Below are 17,909 nucleotides of genomic sequence, written 5' to 3'. Positions count from 1 at the left end.
TTCTCGCCCCTGATGACTCAATTCCAGGGATTAAGCAGTTCTTGGGGGACCTAGGCCAGTCCGTGAAGCCTAGTCTTAGAAACCTGGGAGTTATTTTCGACAAAGACATGTCTTTAGTCCAGCACTGTAAACAGCTGTCAAGGAACTGCTTCTTCCAACTGAGGAAGATCTCCAAACTTAGAAACATGGTTTTCGCAGAATGATTTGGAGCTCATTATCCATATGTTTGTGTCTTCACGTTTAGACTATTGCAATAGTTTGTTTTCTTGTCTTGACAAGAAAGAGCTCTCTAGACTGCAATTAGTTCAAAATTCTGCAGCAAGAATTCTGACCCGCACAAATAGGAGGACCTACATATCCCCTGTTCTGAAAGACCTTCACTGGCTGCCAGTGTCCTTTAGGTTCAGGTTTAAAATCCTGGTTCTGGCCTTCAGAGCCCTACATGGTCAGGCTCCCTCTTACCTTAGTGAGCTGATCCAGCCTTACGCCCCTATGCGAGCGCTGAGGTCTATGGATCAGAACCTGATGAAGGTCCCTCGAGCTCATTATCACACTAGAGGTGACCGGTCGTTCCAGGTCGTTGCTCCGAGCCTCTGGAATGAACTTCCATCATCCTTGCGCTCAATTGATTCAGTTGTCACTTTCAAGAGTCAACTGAAAACGTTTTTATTTGTCCAGGCTTTTAATTAGTCTCTTTTAGGGCTGCTATGATCTTTGTACTGTCTGTATATTGCTTGTGATGTTTTTAAACCCTGTTTGTGAAGCACTTTGTGGCCCCTGCCTGCGAAAAGTGCTATATAAATAAATTTTACTTACTTACTTACTTATATGAACCACATCCATATTGAATGCACATCATTACTGTATGTTTACACTCATATGGATGTGATGTTAGAAAACAGAGTCAAATAAAGCTGATTGAAAACAATCAAATAACAGGGGCTTGTTCATTTACACATCATGTCTGTAATCTGACAGTTTAGTGGATTTAAAAACAGAAGAGGACTTTTTAAATGGACAGTTATTGAGTGTAAAATGAGGATTTGATTACAGCATGGTAACTCCATGTGAAGTTGATTAGAAGTGGATGATTACATTTCAGTGGTGTCAAACATCATTCAGTGCTGAATATGAACTGTTTGATGGACTCTCAGTAAAGTTGTTGATGAATGAACAGATGATAACCTGCAGCTGTGTTGTGTCTCCTTCTCTCCATCAGACGTCTGTGAGCTGAAACTGGACACAAACACAGTGAACAGAAACCTGAAACTGTCTGACAACAACAGGAAGGTGACATATGTGAAGGAGCTTCAGTCATATCCTGATCATCCAGACAGATTTGAATCCTGTCATCAGCTGCTGTGTAGGACTGGTCTGACTGGTCGCTGTTACTGGGAGGTCGAGTGGAGAGGAGGGGTGGATGTATCAGTGAGTTACAGAGGAATCAGAAGGAGAGGAGGCTTTAATGAATGTCTGTTTGGATATAATGATCAGTCCTGGAGTATGAGCTGCTCTGATGAAGGTTACTGTGTCTGGCACAATAAGAGAAGAACAGACATCTCCTCCTCCTCCTCCTCCTCCTCCTCCTCCTCCTCCTCCTCCTCCTCCTCCTCCTCCTCGTCTGTCTCTCACAGAGTAGCAGTGTATGTGGACTGTCCTGCTGGCTCTCTGTCCTTCTACAGAGTCTCCTCTGACACACTGATCCACCTCCACACCTTCAACACCACATTCACTGAACCTCTCTATCCTGGGTTCTGGATCTGGTCTGGTTCTTCAGTGTCTCTGTGTGATGTGTGGGTCTGAGAAACACTGCTAACTGAAGATCAGCTGACTCTGTTCACTCTGTCCAGCTGCTCTGTTTCATGGTTGGGGGGCCTGGTAATGGGGGGGGGGGATAATGGACCTCCTTCTGTAATGTCTGTATTGTGCTGATCTCACCAATCAAAAAGAAGTGACTAAAAAAGATCATCTGGATTTGATCATCCTTAAATCTGAACTGATCCTGTTTGGTGATCCAAACAGGATCAAAGTGAGCCGGATCATCTGATCCTGGATCATCTGATCCCTTTAAAGAGCATATTGCAGGTTAAAGACAAAAGTTAACTAATCATATGAAAATATGTTACCAATACTGTGTTTAAAGAAATTCAGAAATGAATAACCCACAGGGTCTCCTGGAGACGTTTTAGTCTTTGCTCTTTACTTCCACATTCGGCTGTGACGTAACATAAGTCCTGCTGAATCCCCGTCTGTTTAACATGGAAAATCATGGATCTGAGTGTCACTCCCGTCAATAAAGAGGAAGAAAACATGTATTCCTTTACATATAATGGTGTGCTGGCTTATTATTCTGAACCTGTTAGATGTGATAGAGAGCAGAAACAGGCAGGATTAGAGGAATAACGGCCTCAGGAGAGAAGCTGTGGTGTGAGGAGAGACCCGGAGCAGGCGTCCTGCTGAGTGACAGGTGTCAGCTCGCCATATATGGGCGAGTGCTGTGTTCACATCAGCATATGTAAAGTTTGAAATCACATTCAATCAATTAAAAAGCCAGAGAGAGAGACAGAGAGAGAGAGAGAGAGAGAGAGAGAGATTTTTGATTTTTGCAAAGCACTTTATTTACACAAATTTAATTTTTCACAATTTCAAAAAGTGCAAAGTGCATAAAATTTTCAGTCTGTTTTTTAAAAGACAGTTCAGGTCATAAAAACTTGTGCAAACAGTAACTCATCATCAACAACTGAACAAACAACATCATTAAAACACCAACGTTGTTTAAAAGCGTCCATGTCTCCAATGTGTTTATAAAATCTAAACTCTAACCAGAGTCTGGCTCTGATGTTGGTCAGCCACACCGCCTTGGCCTCCTGTCCGTCTCTGTTCTCTACCCGGTTTCTCCTGATCAGGTAGATCGCCATCTTGGCCTCACCAGAGAGATAGTTCAGGAGCTGCCACTTGTCTTTTTGTTCTTTCTTGTAGGCAGCTCCCATGATAAAAACCCTCTCAGTAAAAAACACATTAAAGAAACTAAAAACCAGTGTTAAAAGAGAGAAGAAGCTGGAGAGCCTCTGACACTCAGTAAAAACATGGAACACAGTTTCTGCTCACAGAACGGACAGGAGTTTAAAACAGCAGGATTAAGAACAGCCATGAAAGCATTGGAGGCGACAGCACCGTGTAAAATCCTCCACTGGAGGTCAGCAGTCCGTTTTTTGAGGGGAGGTTTATATAAAATCCTCCACTGGGGGCCTGCTCCACTGGTTCCCAGTCTGTTGGACCACACAGTGGGGGGGCGGTTGCACAGTCCGACCTTGTGGATTGCTTTCACACAGTTTATGTACAGTGTTTTTTTGTCTGCTTTATGCAGTGTTAGCTTTTCACTCTGTGCTGTAGCCAGCAGGGGGCCGGTCAGTTCCCCCAGGGCTGGGCTCAGGGAGATGTCAGGGAAGGGGTCTGCAGGATCTGGTCGGGCCTTTCCTTGCCCATAGTCTGCCAGTTGTCTCCTCTCTTTTCCAGAGAGTCTCTGGCGCCACAGCTCCAGGAGCCTCTCTGCCACCCGGATGGATTGTAGACCCAGCACAGAGCCCAGACCCCGGGCGTCACCCAGCACCGGCCCCACTGCATCCACCAGCTGCTGCAGGCTCAGGGTCTTAGTTTTCAGCAGGGACATCGTCAGGCCGGGGGTCACGCTGCTGCTGATGTCCAGCCTGGCCCTGTGAATCAATGTTTCATTCAACAACCAGTGCAGAGAGTCAGCCTTTGGGCACCTTTTACAGTCAAAAAGGGCCCAAGACTTAAAAACACCCTGATTAAACGGAGGCAGCCCACTTAGTTTTAAAAGTTTAGAATCAATAAAAAACAGAGCAGCATCCAGCCCCAGGAAATCTGCACGTCTGAGAATGCAGCTGGCCACATCTCTCCACATCAGATCAGCTGGCTCTGTGAGGTACTTCTGTAAAAACTGGAGTCTAAAAGTGGCAGTCCGGCTGGCCAGGTGGACCAGGCCCTGTCCGCCCTCCTCTCTGGTGAAAGACAGCACCCCCTGTGGCACCCAGTGTAGACCGTCACAGAAGAAGTCCACCATCTTCTTCTGGATCTGGGCTAGCAGGCCTGACGGGGGGTCTACACAGGTTAGGCGGTGCCACAGTTGGGATACTACGAGGTTGTTTAAAACCAAAACTCGACCTTTAAAAGACATCTGAGGGAGCAGCCATTTCCACTTGGAGAGTTTCCCCTCCAGTTTCTCTGTGACGCCCTCCCAGTTCATCTTCATAACCTGTTCTGTTCCTAGGAACACCCCCAGGTACTTAAAACCAGACTTCTTCTAGGTTAAACCCTGGGGAAGAACTGGGAGGCCCCCACGCCACTCACCGACAGCGAGGGCTTCACTCTTTAACCAATTCACCCTCGCTGCCGATGCTTTGCTAAAACTGTTCACTGTACTAATTAAAAGGTCTGCATCCCTCTGGCCGTCAATAAAAACCACAATGTCATCCGCATACGCACTTAAAACCACGTTAGTGTTAAAAGCAGGTAAAAGCAAGCCGTGCAGGCTGCAGCGGAGCTTGTGGAGGAGGGGTTCCAGGGAGAGCGTGTAGAGCATGCCGGACAGAGCACAGCCCTGCCTGATGCCTCGACACACTCTAAAAGGAGCACACAGACCACCGTTAAACTTCAGCACACTCTCAACATCTCTGTACTGCACCTTGATCTGGGCTATGAAGCCAGCGCTGAACCCAAACCTCTCCAGAACCTTCCACAGGAAGCTGTGTTCAACGCGGTCAAAAGCCTTTTCCTGGTCTAGAGAAATTAGACCAGTGTTTCAGCCCAATGAGCCAGAGACGTCCAAAACATCACGAATGAGGTGGACATTGTCCACCATGGACCTGCCGGGCACACAGTAGGTCTGGTCCCGGTGGATGACCTGCTCCATAGCCCTCCCCAGCCTGGAGGCCAGGACCTTGGACAGGAGCTTGTAATCCACACACAGTAAAGACACAGGGTGCCAGTTTTTGATGTCCTGCAGGTTACCCTTCTTAGGGAGCAACGTTATGACGGCCCTCCTGCAGAACATGGGCATAGAGCCAGAGGCCAGACTTTCATTGAAGACCTCTATAAGGTCTTTCTCAAATATGTCCCAGAAGGCCTTGTAGAATTCGACAGACAGGCCGTCTATGCCGGGAGCACGCCGCACCTGCATGCCCTGCAGGGCGGCCTTCAGCTCCTGCATGCTGATCGGCCTGTTGAGCTGTTTGTTCGTCTCCTCAGAGACCTGAGGTAGTCCTTCACAGAACTCCTCCATCAGTGCTTCCTCCTCCTCGTACTCGCTTGAGTATAGACTGGAGTAAAACTCGACAGCTCGCCTCCTGATCTGGCTTGGCTGATTTTGCCCTGTGTCTGTTAAAAGTGAGTGGATTACTCGCCCCTGCCCGCTCCTCTTCTCCAGGCCGAAGAAGAAGCTAGAGGGAGCATCCATCTCCGCGATGGCCTGGAACCGGGACCTGACCAGTGCACCCTGTACTTTACCGTCCAACAGGTCTGCTAAAGCTAGCTTTTTCACTTTGAGGATTTCAATATATCCTCGATTTGCTGTGGACTCGCTCAGTCTTTCTAGTTCCACTATATCAGTCTCCAGGTCCTTCATAGATCTGGTGATGTCTCTGGTGACATTGAGGGTGTGCTGCTGACATAGGAGTTTAATCTCAGTCTTACCATGGTCCCACCACTGCCTAAGACAACTAAACTCTCCCTTCCTCTGTCTAAAAACAAATAAGAACCTCTCTAAAATGTTTATCAAACGTTAAAACTGAATTAAATTGCCAATAAGCACTTCTATGTAAAATGTTCTGAATAAAAACATGACATCCTCGGGGGGAGGGTTGTTTGGGCAGGCCATCCTCACCAACAGTCCCAAGGAACCTAAGAGAGCTCAAGGAACCTAAGAGAGCTCAAAAGGAGAGGTTAGAATACAAAGATAGTGACAAGCTACTGCTTGTCACTATAGACATATCTTATCACTATAAGATAAGAAAGCTGGGAGAGAGAGATAAGAGATCCTGGTGCCAGTTCCCCCGGTAGTCTAGGCCTATAGCAGCTTAACTATGAGCTGGTCCTAAGCCGGCCCTAACTATAAGATTTATCAAAAAGAAAAGTTTTAAGTCTATTCTTAAAAGTACCTAGTGTGTCTGCCTCCCGGACCCCGACTGGTAGACGATTCCAAAGGAGCCTGATAACTAAAGGCTCTACCTCCCATAGTACTTTTAGAGACTATAGGCACCACAAGCAGGCCTGCATTCTGGGAACGTAATGTTCTTGTCGGATAGTACGGTACAATTAACTCTTTAAGATACGATGGTGCCTGACCGTTTAGAGCTTTGTAGGTGAGCAGAAGGATTTTAAATTCTATTCTAGATTTTATAGGGAGCCAATGGAGAGAAGCCAATACAGGAGTAATGTGGTCCCTTTTCCTCGTTCTAGTAAGAACACGAGCTGCAGCGTTTTGGACGAGTTGGAGGGTCTTTAGAGATTTACCATAGCACCCTGCTAAAATAGAATTACAGTAATCCAACCTGGAGGTAACAAATGCATGAACTAGTTTTTCAGCATCTTTTTGTGACAGGATCTGTCTGATCTTAGAGATATTACCAAGGTGAAAATAAGCTGTCCTTGAAATGTGTTTAATGTATGAATCAAAGGACATATCCTGATCAAACAGAACTCCTAGGTTCCTAACAGTGGTACTAGAGGCTACGCTAATACTACTAAGGGCCGTCATATCGGCAGAGAAAGTCTCTCTAAGGTTCTTAGGACCAATCACTATAACTTCAGTCTTGTCTGAGTTGAGCAGTAAGAAGTTTCTGGTCATCCAGGTCCTGATGTCCTTGAGGCTTCTAGTTTATGAAGCTGGTTGGTGTCTTCTGGCTTCATTGGTATGTAGAGCTGAGTATCGTCTGCATAGCAATGAAAGTTCATGGAGTGTTTTCTCATAATACTACCTAGAGGAAGCATATATAATGTAAATAAAATCGGACCAAGCACTGATCCTTGAGGCACTCCATGGCTAACTTTGGTGTACAAAGAGGACTCATCATGAACATGCACAAACTGAGATCTGTCTGATAAATAGGATCTAAACCAACTTAAAGCAGTCCCTGTAACTCCAAGCAATTGTTCTAGTCTCTGTAACAGAATCTGATGGTCAATTGTGTCAAAAGTAGCACTAAGATCTAACAGGACAAGCACAGATAGAAGTCCCCTGTCTGAGGCTAACAGAAGATCATTTGTTACTCTAACTAGTGCAGTCTCAGTGCTATGGTAAGCTCTAAATCCCGACTGGAACTCCTCAAACAAGCTGTTGTCGTGGAGACAGTCACACAACTGATTAGCTACCACTTTCTCTAAGATCTTGGAGATAAAAGGAAGGTTAGATATAGGTCTATAGTTAGCTAGAGTTCCTGAATCAAGAGTAGGCTTTTTAAGGAGCGGTTTAATTACAGCTACTTTAAATGACTGGGGTACATAACCTGCCGCTAAAGATATATTGATCATATCTAGTATGGAGCTGCTAACTAGAGGAAAGACTTCCTTAAACAGCTTGGTTGGGATTGGATCTAAAAGACAGGTTGACGGTTTAGACGCAGAAATAATCGAATTTAGTTCTGCGAGGTTAATTGGAAAAAAACAATCGAGGTTAGTATCAGAATTTGGAGCCGTTTCGAAAATATAGGAGGAATCTGCACTAAGTAAAGGTAGTAAGTTGCTAATTTTGTCTGTAATGTTTAGAATTTGATCATTAAAAAAGCTGCTGAAATCATTACTGCTAAGGGCTAAAGGAATAGATGGCTCAAATGAACTATGACTCTCTGTCAGCCTGGCTACAGTGCTGAAGAGGTATCTAGGGTTGTTTTTATTTTCTTCGATAAGAGATGAGTAATAGGCAGTGCGGGCCTGCCGTAGAGCTTTCATATATCTATTATGACTATCTTTCCAAATTAAACGAGATTCTATCGTTTTGGTGGAGCGCCAAATTCTTTCACATTTACGTGACGTTAGTTTTAGAGTACGGGTTTCTAAGTTATACCATGGAGCTGATCTCTGTCGTTTGATTGGCTTCTGTTTTAGGGGGGTGATTGAATCCAGAGTAACTCTAAGTGAATCCACCGCACTATCTACAAACTGATCTAGCTGAGAGGGACTAAAATGATTATAGGAGTTTTCAACTGGGTTAGAGGATGGTACTGAAACAAAGGCAGCTGAAATAGCTTCCTTAAATGTAGCTACAGCATTATCATTTAAATTTCTAGAGAGCACTTGAAGATGAAGTGTCCGCTGCGGCCGCGGGCCGTGGAGCGGTGGCCCCCCGCCGCTCCGCTGCCACTGGCACATTAATTAAATCAATTTAAGAAAGAAAGAAACGTCAAAAATCACACACGCTCAGCGTCTCACTCACACCGCTCACTCCCAGCATGAGAGAGAGAGAGATTTTTGATTTTGAAAAATCACTTTATTTACACAGGTTTGAAAAATAATTCAATACAAGTGCAAATGCATTAAAATCTCAGTTAATTTTTTAAAAACAAAGTCGCTTTTTTTTTTTCCCCCAAGAAATCATCTAGACATAATAAAACCATCTTCATTATTCTCCTCAGAGCATAAAACAAACTACTCCAACACATAAATACACAATAAACAGACATGAAAACAACAGGTACAAGATTTATCAAGCACATGTTTTTCATTTCTTTCTTTTTTTAAGTCTTTCTTTTTCTTTGTCACTGATGATGATGGAGGCTTTCTCTACACGTTTTTTTAGTCTATAAACCTCAGATATGGATAGATATCTTTTCTCCCCCCTCCTGGCCTTCCTCGTAAGAGGCCTGGCTGATCTTACAAATAATCTCAAATTGGGGAAATAATCTTCCACCTCCTGCTCCCTGAAAGTCTCTTCCAGGTATGTCTTTATTTCCTCCTTAGTGTACAGAGGAGAGTCGTCCTGGGTCTGAGGGAGGTCGCTCTCTGACTCACTCCACACTTTTTTCACTTTTCTGTTCTTTGTTTTTTCATTCTTTCTTTTTTGGGACACTTGGAGGAGAGTGTCATCAGACATTTCCTCCTCCATCGATTCTTCCATATCATCTTTTTTTTAGTAGGCTTAAAAACAAGGACCGACGTCGCCCCCCCCCCCCCCCCCCAGACGGCCCCACTGGAGTAGGTGCATCCATCCTTTTAAAAACAACAGCTGTAACCACGGCAGAGACGTCCTCTGCGGGCAGGTCTCCGCCTGGCACCTCAGCAGCAGCCGGCAGAACTCCCCCCGAGTCTGCAGCATCCACGGTCCGCAGAACTCCCCCCGGAAGTGTGGCGTCCGTGCTCGTCGGGCCTCCTCCCAGGGCAGTGGCGTCCGCGCTCGTCGGGTCTCCTCCCTTGGTGGAAACGTCCGCGGTCCTCAGGTCTCCTCTCGGGGCAGTAGCGGTCCGCGGTCCTCAGGTCTCCTCTCGGGGCAGTTGCATCCACAGTCTGCAGAGCTCTCTCCGGAGTGCTTGCAGCCGTGGCCGGCGTACCTGCCCGCGGAGTGGCAGCGTGCCACGCTCCGCCCTCCTCCGGGCAGGAGCGGATTAGGTGCCCCTCTGCCCCGCAACCAAAACCCTTCATGGACTCAGATGTCACAAAAACAACATAATTAAACCTCTCGATCTTAAAAGAAAAAGTCAAGTTCAGATCAGTCTTTCTTTCATTTAAAATCATATAAACTTGTCTTCTGTGACAGACAGCATGTTTCAGTTTTGGGTTTTTGCACCCGAGAGACACCATTTTTATCAGTGACACCAGTTGTCCATATCGTGACAGCTCCTTCCCCAGCAGGTCGTTTTTAATAAACGGGGGGGCGTTAGAAATCGTGACTTTTGTGGCCGGATTAAAAAGAGGGGAAACAGGAGTGAAGGTGCCACGTATCCTCACCCCCTTCTGCACCACCTCACCGACCTTCTCTGTACAGTCCAGAAACAATACTATGGCCCCGTTCATCCGTGAGGCCGACTTCACGCTGTCATAGCCGACCAGCTCTCCCACAGCCAGCCCGGCCTCCTCCACCGAGCACTGCACCGCGGGGAGAAGCTTCACCGCATGCCGGCGAGTCAGTTTTTCAAAATCCGCCGGTGCAGCTTCCACCACCGGCATTGTGCTGCACGGAGCACGCTGCCCCAACAAACAATTACACACACACACTCACACACACACAAACACATACACATACACACTCACACACTCACACACACAAACACATACACATACACACTCACACACACACACAAACACAGCCCTTTACACACCAACAGATACAGACACACTTCATAAACACACTCACACCAAAAAACAAGAAAACAAACTATCTCCAAACAATTGCTACAATCAGACACGCTCTCAGCTCCACTCACACACCGCCATCTCCAACAGACAGAGAGAGAGAGAGAGAGAGAGAGAGAGGGGGGAGAGAGAGAGACAAAGAGAGAGAGACAGAGAGAGAGAGAGCGACAGAGAGAAAGAGGGGGAGGGAGAGACAGAGAGAGACACTGAGAGAGAGAGACAGAGAGAGAGACAGAGAGAGAGGGGGGGGGAGAGAGAGACAGAGAGAGACACGGAGAGAGAGAGACAGAGAGAGAGACAGAGAGAGAGGGGGGGGGGGGCAGAGAGAGAGGGGGAGAGAGAGAGAGAGGGGGAGAGAGAGAGACAGAGAGAGAGTGAGAGAGAGAGAGGGGGAGAGAGAGAGAGAGGGGGGAGAGATAGAGAGAGACAGAGAGAGAGGGGGGAGAGACAGAGAGAGAGAGACAGATTTTTGTGATTTTTGCAAAGCACTTTATTTACACAATTTTAATTTTTCACAATTTCATGTTAAAGCTCAGTGTGTTATTCAATAAGTCTGAGCTGATGTGACAAGTATCTGTCACACGGCACAAGCTCAAACACAAGGACAACTCACCTGAGTCATCCTTTTCAAGAGATTTTTTTTATTTTTGCAAAGCACTTTTCTTACACAATGTTAATTCTTCACAATTTCATGAAGTGCAAATGCATTAAAATCTGAGTTTGTTTTTTAAAAGACAGTTCAGGTCATAAAAACTTGTGCAAACACCAACTCATCATCAACAACTGAACAAACATCATTAAAACACCAACGTTGTTTAAAAGCGTCCAAGTCTCCAATGTGTTTATAAAATCTAAACTCTAACCAGAGTCTGGCTCTGATGTTGGTCAGCCACACCGCCTTGGCCTCCTGTCCGTCTCGGTTCTCTACCCGGTTTCTCCTGCTCAGGTAGATCGCCATCTTGGCCTCACCAGAGAGATAGTTCAGGAGCTGCCACTTGTCCTTTTGTTCTTTCCTGTAGGCAGCTCCCATGATAAAAACCCTCTCAGTAAAAACCACATTAAAGAAACTAAAAACCAGTGTTAAAAGAGAGAAGAAGCTGGAGAGCCTCTGACACTCAGTAAAAACATGGAACACAGTTTCTGTCAGGTTACAGAACGGACAGGAGTTTCACGTTCCAGATAGGAAACAGGGAGAGGAGGACCCAAGTGAAGAATAACCAAAATTTATAAACAAAAAGATAAAACAAAAACTTACAAGGAAAAATCCAAAATGTTCCGAAAAGCAAAATCAAAGGAAATCCAAAAACCACGACGAGGAAAAAACACAGGGAGCAGGGACAAGAACCACAGACCACGACAACCAACATAAGCCAAGACAATGACAATGAACCGACAAGAAACTGAGGCAAACACAGAGGCTAAATAGACAAGGGGTAATCAGACTGGCGGGAAACACAAGGAACAAAGAACACAAGACCAGAACACTGAGGACAAATACAAAGTAAAACCCAACACTGACACCACCAAAACCAGATATACAACATAAAACAGGAAACACTAAAGACTAGACTTAAAACACAAGACAGGAAATAAACTAACAGGCAACATAGGAGGACACAGGGAAACACACTCAAGACTAAAGTAAACACAAGACTATGAAACATTAAAGCACACAAGGGAAACAATCAACACTAGGAAACAAATAACACTAAGGACAGAATGAAAACTAAAACTAGAAGAAACACAGAGACAAAACCAAACCATGACAAAGAGTTTAAAACAGCAGGATTAAGAACAGCCATGAAAGCATTGGAGGCGACAGCACCATGTAAAATCCTCCACTGGAGGTCAGCAGTCCGTTTTTTGAGGGGAGGTTTATATAAAATCCTCCACTGGGGGCCCGCTCCACTGGTTCCCAGTCTGTTGGACCACACAGTGGGGGGGCGGTTGCACAGTCCGACCTTGTGGATGGCTTTCACACAGTTCATCTACAGTGTTTTTTTGTCTGCTTTATGCAGCGCTAGTTTGTTACTGTGTGCTGTAGCCAGCAGGGGGCTGGTCAGTTCCCCCAGGGCTGGGCTCAGGGAGATGTCAGGGAAGGGGTCTGTAGGGTCTGGTTTGGCCTTTCCTTGCCCATAGTCCGTGAGCTGTCTCCTCTCTTTTCCAGAGAGTCTCTGGCGCCACAGCTCCAGGAGGCTCTCTGCCACCCGGACGGATTGCAGACCCAGAAGAGAGCCCAGACCCCGGGCGTCACCCAGCGCCGGCCCCACTGCGTCCACCAGCTGCTGCAGGCTCAGGGTCTTAGTTTTCGGCAGGGACATCGTCAGGCCGGGGGTCACGCTGCTGCTGATGTCCAGCCTGGCCCTGTGAATCAATGGTTCACTCAACAACCAGTGCAGAGAGGACTTTGGGCACCTTTTACAGTCAAAAAGGGCCCAAGACTTAAAAACACCCATATAAAACGGAGGCAGCCCACTTTGTTTTAAAAGTTTAGAATCAATAAAAAACAGAGCAGCATCCAGCCCCAAGAAATCTGCACGTCTGAGAATGCAGCTGGCCACATCTCACCACACCAGATCAGCCGGCCATGTGAGGTACTTCTGTAAAAACTGGAGTCTAAAAGTGGCAGTCCGGCTGGCCAGGTGGACCAGGCCCTGTCCCCCCTCCTCTCTGGTTAAAAACAGCACCCCCTGTGGCACCCAGTCTAGACCGTCCCAGAAGAAGTCTACCATCTTCTTCTGGATCTGGGCGAGCAGGCCTGATGGGGGGTCTACACAGGTTAGGCGGTGCCACAGTTGGGATGCTACGATCCATCCATCCATCCATTTTCTGCCTCTTATCCGGGGTCGGGTCGCGGGGGCAGCAGTCTAAGCAGAGACAAACAGACTTCCCTCAACCCAGACACCTCCTCCAGCTCTTCCGGTGGGACCCCGAGGCGTTCCCAAGCCAGCCGAGAGACATAATCTCTCCAGCGTGTCCTGGGTCTACCCCGAGGCCTCCTCCCGGAGGGACATGCCCGGAACACCTCCCTAGGGAGGCGTCCAAGGGGCATCCGGACCAGATACCCAAAGCTCATGACCACAGCGTAGGAACGAAGATCGACCGGTAAATCGAGAGCTTCGCCTTTCGGCTTAGCTCCTTCTTCACCACGACGGACCGATACAGCGACCGCATGACTGCAGACCCCGCACCGATCCGTCTGTCGATCTCATGCTCCATCTTGTGAACAAGACCCCGAGATACTTAAACTCCTCCACCTGGGGCAAGAACTCCCCACCAACCCGAAGAGGGCAAACCACCTTTTTCCGGTCGGGATTTGTGAAAATATTATTCCTAACATAATTTATGTAACATTTTATTCCAAATGACATGGTGAAAATTGTTAAGGCTATTGACAGTATATTCTGATTTACTGGATAACACAAGTAGATATCCACAAATCCATCTGTAATTTTTTTCATCTAATTTGTCAACAAAATGAAAAAGGAATTTTGAACCTGACTTTATCACATGATCAGATTTCGTTTTTCAAAATGTATGCAAATGTGCGCATATTTAGTTAGATAGTGCCTAATTTGCATATTTAAACATTAAAATACAAAAAACTTGCAATACATTTTTTTCTCATCTTTACATAAGTAATCAACTGAGAAAGTTTCATGGGGATATCTATTAATTAAAAAAAATCCCTATTCACCTGTAGTGTCTCACCTTCAGTATCCAAAACAATAAAGTGAAACCAGACCTGGTTCAGGTGATCATGTCAGCCATTAAAGGTGGAGCATAACAATACAATGGTGTGAGAGCAGACATAGTTAGGGTGATTATTAAAGTGAGCGGTACTAAGTAAGGTGACTGTCCAATATGTATTAAAATGTCCAAATGGAGGCTGACTCTGAGGTCAGCAGTGCAGATGAGAAGTGAGAGAGAGAGAGAGAGGGAGAGAGAGAGAGAGGGAGAGAGAGAGAGGGAGAGAGAGAGAGAGAGAGAGAGACAGAGAGAGAAAGAGAGAGAGAGAGAGAGAGAGAGAGGGAGAGAGAGGGAGAGAGAGAGAGAGAGAGAGAGAGAAACAAAAAGAATGATAAAATATGAGTCCAGGAGTCACTGTGTGATTTTCACCTGCCGTGACAGTGAGCTGCAGTACAGTGTTATGGCCTATAGGGGGACAAAAGAGTTCTTAAGTCTGTCCGTGGAGCACGACTGTGACAGCAGTCTGTCACTGAACTGCCTGGTGAAGAATAAAAATACTGAGTAAAATAAATCTACCAGCAAAATATATTTGAAATGAGATGTATGAAGTAATATAGAAGTCTCATTTCAAGACAGTCAACAAGTAGATTTGTCAGGATAATTGTTGACTTCTTACAAACAATGCAGGCCTTCTTTTTATCTTTATTTTCATTGAAAAAGATGTTGATCAGGGCGATTCATAAGAAATTAAATTCTTATTTTATTTTTTATTTCAGTCTAGATATTGTTGTGTTTATAACCATGTTAATGCTCAATAGTGAATATTCTTGTTTCTTCCTCTAAGATTTTCATCAGTGTATTATTATTATCCAAATGCTTTGGGCATTTAGAAACTTCACCTGTTATGTTGAGTTCAAGTGAACTGGAGTGTTTGTTTCCCATGTTGGTTTGTGCTGCTGTTAAAGCTGTCAATGGAACCCTGCTGGGGAGAAAACAACTGTACCAGTCTTTGTTCTTTGGTGCACTTTGTTTGGACTCTAGTTACAATATGAACTACAGGATCTAAGACTATACTTAAAGCTAGCGAGAGGCTACATACATAGATGGGCTCATTTATAAAGTGACATGCTCACCTGGGCTTTGGTCCTGAGCATCTTGTGAGATATGACAGTCCAGTATCTTCTTTGTTTAGCCTATAGGTATTATCATGCCCACTCTGAATTCAGACACCACTACAAACTGGAGAACTAAATGGTTCTCTTGAAAACAAAAATGTGCACTAGGAAAAGCCCAAACTGCTTTTGATACACTTTTGATCATTGATCATATGAATATAACCCACATGCACAAATACTATAATATCAGACTATCTATTCTGACTAAACGATCAGTAATATCTGTCAATAGATACAAATGTAAGAAATACATAATAACATCAATTATAATATAAAGTATACACACATTTTCTGTCCACTATCAGCAGCAGAAGTCATATTATTTGAATAAAAACATGTTTACTTGTTTTTTCAGAATGTAACACTGACTGCTGGAACAGAACAGAACAAAACAGAAAGTCATAATGGTGATACTATGATGTCATAAGGAGATGATTGGAACGGTTCAAACCATATATTGAGAAGTTTAGCGGCTTGTGGTCAGTTCTTATTTATCACCGACAGAGAGAGACACACATTTGAGGGGAGAGTTTCTTTCTGAATTTTCTAAACTTTGTGCTTGAGACTCGTTGAGACACCACAGGATCTCGTCTATGCTTTTTGCGGACGACGTCGTCTTGTTGGCTCCATCGAGCCCGACCTTCAGCGCGCACTGGGGCGGTTCGCTACCGAGTGTGAGGCGGCTGGGATGAGGATCAGCACCTCTAAATCTGAGGCCATGATTCTCGACCGGAAAAAGGTGGTTTGCCCTCTTCGGGTCGGTGGGGAGTCCTTGCCCCAGGTGGAGGAGTTTAAGTATCTCGGGGTCTTGTTCACGAGTGGGGGGAAGATGGAGCGCGAGATCGACAGACGGATCGGTGCGGTGTCTGCAGTCATGCGGTCGCTGTATCGGTCCGTTGTGGTGAAGAAGGAGCAAAGCCGAAAGGCGAAGCTCTCGATTTACCCGTCGATCTTCGTTCCTACCCTCACCTATGGTCATGAGCTTTGGGTCAGGACCGAAAGAACGAGATCTCGGATACAAGCGGCTGAAATGGGCTTCTTCCATAGGGTGGCTGGGCGCACCCTTAGAGATAGGGTGAGGAGCTCGGTCACCAGGGAGGAGCTCGGAGTAGAGCCGTTACTCCTTCACATCCAGAGGAGTCAGTTGAGGTGGTTCGGGCATCTGGTCCGGATGCCCCCTGGACGCCTCCCTAGGGAGGTGTTCCGGGCATGTTCCTCTGGGAGGAGGCCTCGGGGTAGACCCAGGACACGCTGGAGAGACTATGTCTCTCGGCTGGCTTGGGAACGCCTCGGGGTCCCACCGGAAGAGCTGGAGGAGGTGTCTGGGGTGAGGGAAGTCTGGGTGTCTCTGCTTAGACTGCTGCCCCCGCGAGCCGGCCCCGGATAAGCAGCAGAAAATGGATGGATGGTTGTCTCTTGAAAAGGATGACCCAGGTGAGTTGTCCTTGTGTTTGAGCTTGGGCCTTGTGACAGATACGTATCAGCTCAGACTTATTGAATAACACACTCACACACTGAGCTTTAATCCTTCAAGTGTCCCTCTGTTCCCCACAGATATTACAGGAGTATTAATGATGTTAACGTGCTGCGCTCCCCCAGCCTGACAGACAGAGAGAGACAACAGGAGCACACATACATACGGGCAGTGCAGACGTGTGGATCCACCATAGACAGAGAGGTGAGGAGGGAAACCTTCTGTGTTTCTTCTTCTGGATGTTGAACCTTCTTCTCCTCTGCTGATGGACATCTCATGTCTGCACTGTCCACATGTTAGCTTGTTGTCTGAGCTGCTCTGTTAGTGTCTCTGTGTGTGGGCCGTGTAACGGCTCGTCTGATTGGATATACTTCATTAGGACCGGCTGCTCACCGGTCAGGACCGAGCAGGCTGAAAACTGTCCGCTTCTGGTCACATGCCCATCTATCGGTGCACTCTTACAAACAGCTTGATGAATCAAAGTTTACAATGAACAGAGGTGTGAAAAGAATGAGCATTTCAAGGAGGGATGTAATGAGAGCTTCTCAGCACACTGTGTGTGTGTGTGTGTGTGTGTGTATGTGTGTGTCTGAACTGGAGAGAGCCAGTTTTCCACATTTCCATGTTTCCATGGTAACCATCAACATTCTGTGTGTCATGGCGGCTCATCATACTCCCTCCCCACACCTGACCCAGCACCTTTCCTACCCCCCTCCATACCTGGACTTCAATATGATCTCATTGAATGTGAATGGACTGAATCATGTAGCAAAGAGGAAGAAGAGGTGGCTCCAGATGGAGAGAGATGAAGGGGATGTAGTGTTCCTCCAGGAAACACATTTGAGCAGATAAGAAAGTGAAGAAAAGCACTAAGAGCCAGGTATACTATAGCTCCTGTAGCACAGCTCGGAGAGGAGTGGCTGTAATCATTCAATCCCATGTAGGCTTTGAAAAACAACATGGGACATCAAGAAGGCACATTTGTTCTGGGAGTTGGAAAATAGAGTGCACAGATATTTTTTTCCTAAATGTTGATTCTCCTCCAGACACAGGAACAGAACTCACAGCTGATAGAGTTCAGAACAACAAAGAGTAAGGGGCTGGTAATATTAGGGGGAGAGTGACATGTTGAAGCCAAACGTTGGACTCCTCTAATGCTAAGATACACAGAGCAGATCCTTTCATTCTTCCACAGCTTCACTGCTCCA

The 17,909-nt window shown here is 46.1% G+C and overlaps 1 protein-coding gene and 1 long non-coding RNA gene across 2 annotated transcripts in view; both read left to right on the top strand.

Moving 5' to 3' along the window:
- The window catches only part of LOC306835072 (uncharacterized protein), a 333,943-nt gene that overhangs the window by 158,183 nt on the left and 157,851 nt on the right, over positions 1-17,909 (top strand). The window lies entirely within an intron of this gene.
- LOC306835080 lies at positions 15,701-16,979 on the top strand. The gene is made up of 3 exons (XR_013780574.1): positions 15,701-16,376; positions 16,426-16,661; positions 16,782-16,979. It is a non-coding gene; the product is annotated as an uncharacterized lncRNA (long non-coding RNA).

Source organism: Symphodus melops (assembly GCF_947650265.1).
Source record: "Symphodus melops genome assembly, chromosome: 14".
In the NCBI taxonomy this organism is placed as follows: domain Eukaryota; kingdom Metazoa; phylum Chordata; class Actinopteri; order Labriformes; family Labridae; genus Symphodus; species Symphodus melops.
The sequence above is the reverse complement of the archived record's forward strand: the minus strand, read 5'-3'. Positions and strand labels throughout refer to the sequence as shown.